Below are 10,006 nucleotides of genomic sequence, written 5' to 3'. Positions count from 1 at the left end.
TAATTACAGAAATAAAATGTAATTTAAGCAACACACCTTAATTGCTTACACAAAGCATAAAGGTAAAAAAAACAATATATACAGTGTTATCTTCATTTTAGATGTCAAAAAGTATTTGCGGCTCCCAGTGTTTTCTTTTGCGTGGAAATCCTGTCCAAATGGCTCTTTGGGTGTTAAAGGTTGCAGACCTCTGGTTTAGGACAATTAGAGAAAAATATCATTTGCATAATAATTTGGAATGCAGTGTAAATTGTTTATCAGAAGAGTTACTTGTCGATCATGGTAGTACAGTGGTTACACTGTGGCCTAACAGCCAGAAGGTCCTGGGTTTGAATCCATCATCTAGTGTGGGTCTTTCTGTGCAGAGTTTGCATGTTCTGTATGGGTTCTCTGGCTTCCTCCCACTTCCTCCTTCCACATGCAGTTAGTGGGATTAAGTTTCTAACTTGGCCATAGGTGTGGCTTGTGATTGTCCAGGTGTACCCCGTCAGCTTAGATCTTTGTTTTATATCTTCTCTTTGAACAAGAGAAGATATAAAACAACATGGCCTTACAAACCCAACAGTAAAATCTTAAGAGATCCACAGCCTACGGCTCTTCGATGGGGTGTCATGGGGTCCCCAGGAAAAAAATTATAAATGTAAAATATTAATAAAATAAATATTCTTCTGTAGCAAAAACAAAGTATAACATAAATTATTCTGTAGTGGGAGGCACAGAAAAGCAAAGCAACCTGTTTAGACACTTGCTGGTTAAAAAAATCAGGATGTGCATGACGAGCTCCAACAAGGCCGAATCACAAAGCATGCCAGCATCTGTGCTGTCATCTTTGCAAGGATGATACCAGCAAGCCAGCCGCTGCTCAGTTCACAGAACACACGCTGGTTGTGGCTCAGGCCATACTCGCTCGCACAACCAGTTTTTTTAGGTTTGGCTCTTTTTTACCGTGACAGCGTTGAGTTGTGTTCCCTCCCTAAAAGCTCAAACCATCTTGCTGTTTAGTTCGATGATGCAAAGAGTCTTTTTCCAAGAATTTCTGTGCAGAGGAAGTAAGATTCACAGGTCTGTGCAGGTGACTCTGTGGAAAGATTATCGGATCGCTCCGGGTCTCTTCTGCTCCACTTCAGGTGGCGTGTGACAGTTGGCTGTCGGAGTCGGGATTCATTAATCCCAGCCAGATTTCTCCGTGCTTGGTGTAAATGTCACACCTCAGATATGGATTTGCAGGATTCTCAGGTCCACACGTGAGCTCTGTGTTCCACACTGACTGAGTGTCAGCGGGTCATGGCTGGGCTCTCTTTCCTCTCTTCGTGCCAGAGTCTAATGGTGTCACAGTGATCATGATGAAGACGGAGGAAGTTGAATAACTTGTCTTTAACCTTGAGTTCTCATGAAAAGCTTCTTCAGAAGCAATGAAGTTATTTTTCTGCACACTTTCACAAAACTTTCTTTGTTGTGCAGTACACTCATAGAATCAGTGGCCTGTAATGTATTTGAGAAATACATGCTTGAAAGTAGAGATGGACCGATATTACGTATCGGTATCGGTCAGATACTGACCTAAATTACTGGATCGGATATCGGAGAGAAATAAAAAATGTAATCCAATCCGTTAAATATCAAAAAAGCACCTCATAAAACTTGCGACACGCGGTAACTCGCCTCATAACCTTAGCACTCGGAGCAGTATGTGTCACGTGATAGAGCGGCTGTGGCATGCGAGACCTGTCAGTGGTCTGGTTGAGCATTTGGAGTTTCGCTACCAACCCGGCATTTCATCTCTGACAAAGTGATCCCAGAGAGAAGTAAAGCAAGTGTGTAAGTCCATCTCTGAATGTTTGTAAAGCATTCCCACGTTAAGCTTAAGAACCGATATATGGAGCGAGTGCCTCTTCTCTCCCTCCCTCTCTCCCTCTCCTGCTGCTACTTCAATCATGAAACTGATCAATGATCAGCTGATCGGCTTTTCTGTCGTGAGTCCGTCTCTCTTGTTTGTTTATTGCCCACTTCGCGCCAGAAAGAGGAAACCAGCGGCTGAACAACAGCAGAACGTTTAAGCTTGATAAGCTCCATCTGTGCAGTCTGCAATTCTGTTGAAGAAAGATGTTGAATCTATTTAATTATTCTTGAAAAATAATTGATTTCTGTGCATTTTTTTCCCCACACTGCATCAAATTAAAGTTGATTACGTCGATTAAGCATCATGAGGTGGGCGGTGGTTCCCTTTTTTTTTAGAACCCTATTAGTTAGGTTGCTTACTCTTTAAAATACCAGAATAGGGAGGATGGAGTAGGTTTAAGTTTATTAGATTGATCAGTGTTGCTGAACTATGAAATATTTTGGGTGCAGTATATTTTTTGCATACAGGTATAACAGAATAGCTTTAGTGTTTGTTTTTTTGTAACTTGAGTATGAACTTATACAAAAGCAGCAAGATATTAAAAAAACATTTTTATTGATTAAAAAACACACTATATCGGATTCATATCGGTATCGGCAGATATCCAAATTTATGGTATCGGTATCGGACATAAAAAAAGTGGTATTGTGCCATCTCTACTTGAAAGTAGAGATGGACCGATCCGATATTACGTATCGGTATCGGTCCGATACTGACCTAAATTACTGGATCGATATCGGAGAAAAATAAAAAATGTAATCCGATCCATTAAATATCACGAAAGCACCTCACAAAACTTGCAACACGCCGTAACTCACCTCAGAACGTCAGCACGTCGGAGCAGTATGCATCACGTGATAGAGCGGCTGTGGCATGCAGGACCTGTCGGTGGTCTGGATAGCATTTGGAGCTTCGCTAGCAACCCGGCATTTCATCTCCGACAAAGTTATCCCGAGAGAAGTAAAGCAAGTGTGTAAGTCCATCTCTGAATGTTTGTAAAGCATTGCTGCGTTAAGCTTAACAAGCGACTGCCTCTTCTTGCTGCTACTTCAATCATGAAACTGCTTAACAATCAGCTGATCGGCTTTTCTGTCGCGAGTCCGTGTCTCTAGTTTGCTTTTGGCCCACTTTGCACCAGAAAGAGGAAACCAGCGGCTGAACAACAGCAGCACGTTTAAGCTTGATCAGCTGTTGTTAGAATTTATTTAATATTACTTTCTACACCAGGATCTTTTTCTACGCAGCTGACGGCTGGTAACTGTGCAGGGGCGGATCTAGCAAAGTTTAGCCAGGGGGGCCGATAGGGCATTAACAGGGAAAAGGGGGGCACAAAGACATACTTTTCTTTCTTATTCTCATTTAAAATGTCTAGCTTTTAATAAATAATTATCTTACACCCAAAGTTTAAATTTGATGCAAAATGAATAGAAGTCCATTACTGTATATAGTAACTATTAAGTCTAATATACCCTAGTAAGCTATAGTACTTTTTCCTTTGGGAAGGTACCATCTGTGCAGTCTGCAATTTTGTTGAAGAAAGATGTTGAATCTATTTAATATTTCTTGAAAAATAATTGATTTCTGTGCATTTTTTTCACACTGCATCAAATTAAGGTTGATTACGTCGATTAAGCATCATGAGGTGGAGCGTGAGGGGTGGTTCCCTATTTTTTATTTATTTATTTTTGTTGTTGCTGGGAGTTGGAACCCTATTAGTTAGGTTGCTTAATATTTATGCTAAGTACTCTTTAAAATACCAGAATAGGGAGGATGGTGTAGGTTTAAGTTTATTAGATTGATCAGTATTGCTGAACTATGAAATATTTTTTTTTTGCATACAGGTATAACAGAATAGCTTTAGTGTAGTTGTTGTTTTAAACTTGAGTATGAACTTATACAAAATGCAGCAAGATATTTAAAAAACAGTTTTGTTGATTAAAAAACACACTATATCGGATTCATATCGGTATCGGCAGATATCCAAATTTATGATATCGGTATCGGTATCGGACATAAAAAAGTGGTATTGTGCCATCTCTACTTGAAAGGTAAAGAACTTTATATTCATCGTGTTCTGTGTTAGATGGTGGGATATTGTATTTTGCCCTCCCCTAACTTTAGCCATTTTCTCTTGTTTTATATTGTATTCATAGTTCATACTGCACAGTTCTGCTTTTATACTGATGCTACAGTGAAATGAATATTTCTGCTAAGTGAAGGTGAAGAACATCTTTATCAAAGATGACCTGACTGCTGCATGAAGAAGATTTCTAAATAAAGCTGAAGCTTCATGAACTTGCTCCATCCTCACAATAAATATCAAACTTTACTCTGCAATCATTTTTCCTTCATCAAGGTTGTGTGCAGGCAGTTCAGCTAATTGGAGTCCCTGAACCGGATCTCTGGACCGTCTTTGTGCTGTTGGAGCATTTTTAATGACATCATCTGACCAATAACGTGGCTGGTGTGAGGTCACTGTGCTAAGAGACCGTACAAAAGGGCGGAGCTCCAGGGAGGGAGGGATTGGAGCTCTGCATCACTTCCTGTGTGGGCTTGGTCAAGCCTCGCAGTTCTGTTACCATCCATCCATTCGCTTCCGCTTTTCCTTTTCAGGGTCGCGGGGGGCACTGGAGCCTATCCCAGCTGTCATAGGGCGAGAGGCGGGGTACACCCTGGACAGGTCGCCAGTCTGTCGCAGGGGCAACACACAGGGACAAACAACCATTCGCACATTCACACCTAGTGACAATTTGGATTATCCAATTAACCTATCCCCACAAGCTGTATGTCTTTGGACGGTGGGAGGAAGCCGGAGTACCCGGAGGGAACCCACGCAAACACGGGGAGAACATGCAAACTCCACACAGAAAGACCCCGGCCTGATGTTGGAATTGAACTCAGGACCTTCTTGCTGTGCGGCAACAGTGCTAACCACCGTGCCACCGTGATGCATAAATCATAGCAGATAATGCTGCGTTATTGCTGTGATTCATGCTGGCCGGCTGAAGCTGAATGAGTTTATCTGTTTCTCCATGAAGTCGCTTTGACAGGAGCCGCCCAGGGGTGAAGGCCGGGGGTGATCTACATTTAGACTCTCAGATTAAATTTTTTACTACCACTGTTATTTATGGGGAGAGGGGGAAGCTGGCTGGATGGTTTCTTCATGTGTTCGTGCTGCTGGTGATTGCATGTGAGGCTTCTTTGTTCATGAAATCCACCACACATAATTTTGTCGATTAAGCAATATCTGATGATAATTATCTGATAATTGTGAAAAATAATGAACTTTAACCATGTTATTAGATTTGTAGCCAAGAAAATATGGTTTGTACTGTGTTTTCTGTCATTTTAGCAGAATGAGAGTGAACTTCAGCTGGGAGGACTAGCTGACATGATTCAAAGTCAGCTGATGTGTATAGAGACCAGCGAGAGCTCCAACTTTAAGCATCAAGCAAACGTGCACGTAAGCATGTGCTCACTTTCTGTATGTGTCTTTCTTCTTCATCTGCTTCCAAGGTGCACAGAGAATGACGACAGTGTTCCTTCAACTCTGAGTTCAACCTTCAGTCTGTGTACTCGTGACTCGTTGCCGTATAGCTGTGCAGAGCATGCTCCCTCTGCAGTCATGTTGGGGGGAGACCTCCACAGCGTGCCATGTCTCAGGTTGCTGTGGTTACCTGCAGTTTGCGTTGACGACCCCAACCTGTCTGCAAATATAAACTGCTTGGCGAGTGGTAGTGAAACAGTGAGAAGTGTGATTCCTTTTGAAAATTGTTGGTTACACTCGAGCACAGCTCATTACCAGGTTTCACTGCATTTCAGGGAGCAAATGGTCTGCCATGCAAACTACGGCGTAATCGTAGCAGTCAGCGTAATCACAAGAAGCTTTTTTTTGCAGCACCCTGTCTGAGATTTCACCCATGCAGAGCCAGTATTCCTCATCGGTGTGGTAAATGATAAATGGCCTGTATTTGTATAGCGCTTTACACATCCAGTCATCCACCCATTCACACACTGGTGATGGCAAGCTACATTGTAGCCACAGCCACCCTGGGGCGCACTGACAGAGGCGAGGCTGCCAAACACTGGCGCCACTGGGCCCTCTGACCGCCACCAGTAGGTGGCAACAGGTGAAGTGTCTTGTCCAAGGACACAACGACCGAGACTGTCCAAGCCGGGGCTCGAACCAGCAACCTTCCAATTACAAGGCAAACTCCCAACTCTTGAGCCACGATTGCCCCAGCCGATTGTCTGGTAACAAACAATCTGAGCTTTTGCTGTGATTGTCAGTGACTTAGAAAGCTTCCAGCTGTGCGGCTGTGTTTGTCAAACTCAGGATGGATGCTGCAGATCGACCAAAGAAACTGCAGCAGGTTGCAGGATATTTCCCGTGCTGTCATCGTCGGGCCAGAGGAGTTCCAAGAATCTGAGCTATTTTAGGACAGTCAGGTCCATTAATATGAAACATTTCATGTTCTGGGTCAGTGATACGGGAAGTGTCTGGAAAAGCTTAAGGAAAACTGAAGATTTTGGCCGGACTCTATGGGTTTGTTGCCTGAACGAAGCATTAAAGGCAGCTCATAGACATTTTGTGTATTGATCTTCTTCTTTATCAACGCCAGTTAAATCAGGAGACACACAGGTTTAACTTGCTAACAGATTTTAGTGCCCTGACATTAAGTGTAGCTTTTATTTTTGCCAGGATCTGTTTGCTTTGAAATGCTTAGATCTTACTCTGAGTGTCCCAGTACCAGTGAAAGTTCACTTTTATGGTAAATAAAACCATTTCTGAAGAACAGAAAAGTTAGGTTTCTCTGACAGGCGGTTAAATAGCTGCCAGTGTGAGAGTGCTTGTTTCGTAAGAACTGCAGAACTGGATAAGCCATCATTTTAAGTAAAGCTCCTCCCTGAGTACATAATACAATACTGTGGCAGATTAATGTTAAGATGGAGGGATTTGTATGAAGGGAGGTAGACAGGTATGTAGTTGCTCATTCAGACTGTTGTCATTGGAAATTAATCAGAAAGGAAAACGAAGCGTTCAGTTCAAACTGAGATGAATGGCTGAGATGAAGTTCTTATTGTCTCGATCCATCAGCTTTCAGAGCACATCTGGAACCTGCATGAAGACCATCACAGACATTTCTAATCAAAGAGCAACGGCAAGAAGACCAGTTAAAACAAGTTAAACCATTTAAAGTTGCAACAAACAGAATTAGAACATGTTCAAAATTTAATTTTACTCAAAACAAAACAAATTACAGCAAAATGTTTTGTTTTATGGAATGACTGAAGAAGTTCGACAGAGTTCAGACTGGGATAAAGTTCTGATGTTTTGACTGTATTTGTGGGTTTAAGTGTCCCCTGCTCTCCTTGAACCATGGGCAGTAACAGTGAAATCAACACGGACAAACCAGTGTGCTGACTCAGCAGGTTTATGAAGGTCTGTGGAAAATCTCTTCCCTTTGACCTCGGCAAACACTTTCCTGATTAGTCTAAAGGTCTCAGCCATTGGTTTCAGGTCAGACCAGATCGAATGTGATGTTCATGCTGTAAAGTGTCCGAAAAGCTGATTGTCCAGGATAGGCAGCGAGAGAGAGATAGCCTCGTCCTGGCTGGGATCACTTATCAGATCCTCTCTCGGCTGGATCGAGGGATTTGGTGGAAGAGCGGTGACTGCTGACATGCTCCTTGGACAGAGTGAATGAGCTGATTGGTCTTTACTGGAAAACGCTCTACGACTGTTTCCTGTTTCGAGCGCTAATCAGTGCTTTAACAAGAAACGCTTCTTGAGCTCCACATTTCATAAATCCTCCAAACTTTTGCCTGCTGTATATTTCTCCATACTTCTAAATTTGTACATGTTTATTCTGAGTTGTGTTGTTGTGGAGAATGTGATGATAATACGTTATTATTGTCCCACCAGTTTTATTTATTCTGTGCCAGGAAATAAAGAAATAAGTCAGTGAAATAGTCTGTCAGCTCTTCATTTCTGTCACCTTGAATATTTGGCCTGTGATAAAACTCAACAGTAAAAGGCCGATCATCACAAAGTGTCTAGATACTGACATTCGAACCGAAGTACTCGTAATTTATTTCCATTCTGAGCTTTTCCAGTACTGTACTGACTCATGCTGTGATTTAGTCACCTGAATGCATCACCAGCCTGATAGTATAGTATAAAATAAAAACCTCTGCCTGGCGAGGTTTGCAGAAAAGAAACCAATCCCACAATGCATGCATAACAAGCACTGAAATACAGTGTAAAGATGAAAGATACATTTCAATGCAAATGGTTGATTTGAGCCAATCAGTGTAAAGCCTACATGTAGCGAGTGGATGCTTTCTTCTGTCCGGGTTTTTCTGATTTTCACAGAGTTGGAGACAAAAAGCTTTGATACAGAGAGAGGAGAGAGGAGGAATTGTTAAATGAGAGCGTGATCCTCTAATTACAGCCCAAAGTGAGAGTGTGTGTGTACCTTTAAAGGAGGAGAACAATAAGAAAAGGTCTAAAATGAGGGGGCAGATGAAGTGTGTGAATGTGGTGAACAGAGAATGAATGTAATATGTAGCTGTAATAGTTTGCTTTCATAGTTTTGTACAAATATGACTTTTTGGGACTTAACAATGGCTCTATTGTTACGAGGAACCATCAAAAACCCCTCTTCCTCCCTTTGACATTTCTCATATCTCTAAAGCTCTCCTCCAAAGGATGATTGTTGCGCTCATTTGGTGAAACAGAAAAGGCGAGACACATCTTCCACTTTCAGCAAACAAAAACCTGCCGCAAACATACGACACAGAGGACTGAAATTGGTTTTTGCTGCCTTTTATTTCCAGACAGAACGTAGTGGGAGCTGCTGAAAACATCGCAGACATCAGAACATTCTTTACTAGCGGGGTCTCAAACCGCAGCATGGAGGCTTTTCCTAATGTTGATTTTACATTTAAAAAATGATTTTTGGTGCTTTACACACACCCCAAAATATCAACATTAGTCAACAAAAATCAACAAAAAAAGCAATTAATAAAATTAGTTGCTTTAATGGTGCTTCTAACTGCATTAGTACCTGGTAGCTAGCCACAGTTGGTTAGGCTAACACATTAGCAGTAAAGGTTAATGTTGAAGGTCGCTGTTAGGGTGAATTGTTAAATGTTGTAATTTCTATGCTTGCCAACTCCGATGAAAGGGATTCCACTGTCCTTCCCCCCAGATTCTCGAGGTTCTGGTTGGGGGACTGTAATGTTTTATTGCAGATACATCCTATTTGGAAGATCTGCTTCTTTTTGATGTAAGCTTCCTGCGTTTACGACCCTTTGGTCAGCAGGAGGTCTGACACACACACACAGACACACACATTCTCACATAACACACACACACACACACACACACATTCTTACAGAAGTTCACACATATACATATAATGCCTTGTCTTAGAACCAAGTGGGCGTTGCTTTGCTATGACGTGTTTTGTGTGAACTGTCTCTCAATAAAAAGGCAGCAGGAGGAGGTCAGAGTTGGGGTCATTTTCGTGGTGGACACAGGCCTCCCTTGCGCAAGTGATTGATCGATCGACTGTCTTGTTTTCTTCATGATGAATAAGTCTCTAGAACTAGCGGGGCTTGTGGAAACACAGACCCAACAGTCGCCAATGGGCAAAGACAAACGCCATGCCGGAATGAAGACACTGAAAGTGAATTTCAGCTGAGAGAACATCCACAGCATTACTCGCTGTGAAAAAGCCCTGACACCAAAGTTAATGTCACATTAAAAAGAAGAAAGTGTCGCCCAACGCAGGAGACGCTCAGACTGGAATCGGCCCGGTGTCGTGCCAAAGTAGGTATCCCCAACAGAATTTGTTTCCCCTGTGCTGGGAGCACGCAGGAAGTACTGATGTTTTCATTTTGTGAAAAAGTGAAAAATTTGTATCGTTACATTACCATTCAGTTTGAGGGTTACAACAGAAAATTATATATTTATTGCTCACGGGGTATCAGATGGGATTATTTTAACAAACCATTAACATTTTGGCTGATAACTATTTTTATTCTCCTGTAACTTTACTATATAAAGAGCTAAATCCTCCAAAGTTTCAGCAGTAATGC

Source organism: Simochromis diagramma, unplaced genomic scaffold, assembly GCF_900408965.1.
Source record: "Simochromis diagramma unplaced genomic scaffold, fSimDia1.1 OVJJ01000433.1, whole genome shotgun sequence".
In the NCBI taxonomy this organism is placed as follows: Eukaryota; Metazoa; Chordata; class Actinopteri; order Cichliformes; family Cichlidae; genus Simochromis; species Simochromis diagramma.
The sequence above is the reverse complement of the archived record's forward strand: the minus strand, read 5'-3'. Positions refer to the sequence as shown.